The following is a 1081-nucleotide window of genomic DNA, read 5'->3' as shown; positions in this document are numbered from 1 at the left end:
AGTCAAGTCAGGTCCTGCAACATTAATTGAGGTAGTTTCTGTTTGAGTCCATCCTATGTGGCTCCATACTCTTGGCTTTCAGCTGAGGCTATGGATTTAGAATGAGAGAAGAGAAGTGGTTAATGCTAAAGGTTGAAAAAAGTCAACTCTACTACAGACATATCCAGTTTTATGTGCTTTGCTTTATTGTGCTCACAGGTGTTGCGTTTTTTATAAATTGAAAGCAAGACACTCCACTAGCAAAAAAAATGACAACTCGCTTTACTGCAACACTTGCTCTATTATGGTGGTCTGGAACCGACCCTGCATTGTCTCTGACGTATGACTGTATTCAGAGGTTTCTTCTCTGGGACCCTCTTCTACTTTTTTTCTTTCCCTCTGCTTCGTGACTACCTGAAGCAATACTGCTTTCATATCCGACTGGACAGAGGAAGGGTAAAGATGCATAGTTCAAAATTACTCTGCTGGCTAAACAGGGCTGCTGTGTACTGTTATGCAGTTAGTGTACTGTGCAGAGACGCATGGTCGAGGAGGCCAGTTGGAGCTGAATCTAGCTTGAGCCCCGCTTGCCAACATGACACCCTGACCTGAGGCTGCACAGCCTTGAGGAAGAGGTACCTTCTTTCCCCAGGCTTCCCACTGCAGATTCATAAAGGCATCATATAAGCTTGAGGTGGCCCTCTTCGTAAAGCTGAAAAAAGAATGGAAAGAAAGTTGAAAATGCTGTGTCAAATGGAAGTTGTATGAAATTTACCATACGTACTCTTTATGTCTCCCATTGACTTGGTTGAAGGAATTTGAACTGCCTTAAGTTTTATTTTTTTTGTTAATAGACATTATTTTTTAGAGCAGTTTTAGGTTCACGGCAAAATTGAGCAGAAGGTATGGAGATTTCCCATATACCACCTGCTCCTACACACGCATGGCCTCTCTTATTATTAACATCCCCCACTAGAATGGTACAGTCATTACAATTGATCAACTTACATTGACACATCCTTATCACCCACAGTTCTTATGGTTCTCATGGCAGTAGGAATGCAAGTATTGTTTCAACATAGGAAAAATGCATGGTGGTTAA

The sequence above is a fragment of the Pteropus medius genome, unplaced genomic scaffold (genome assembly GCF_902729225.1).
Source record: "Pteropus medius unplaced genomic scaffold, Ma_sr-lr_union100, whole genome shotgun sequence".
NCBI classification, from domain to species: Eukaryota; Metazoa; Chordata; class Mammalia; order Chiroptera; family Pteropodidae; genus Pteropus; species Pteropus medius.
Note: the sequence above shows the minus strand (reverse complement) of the source record.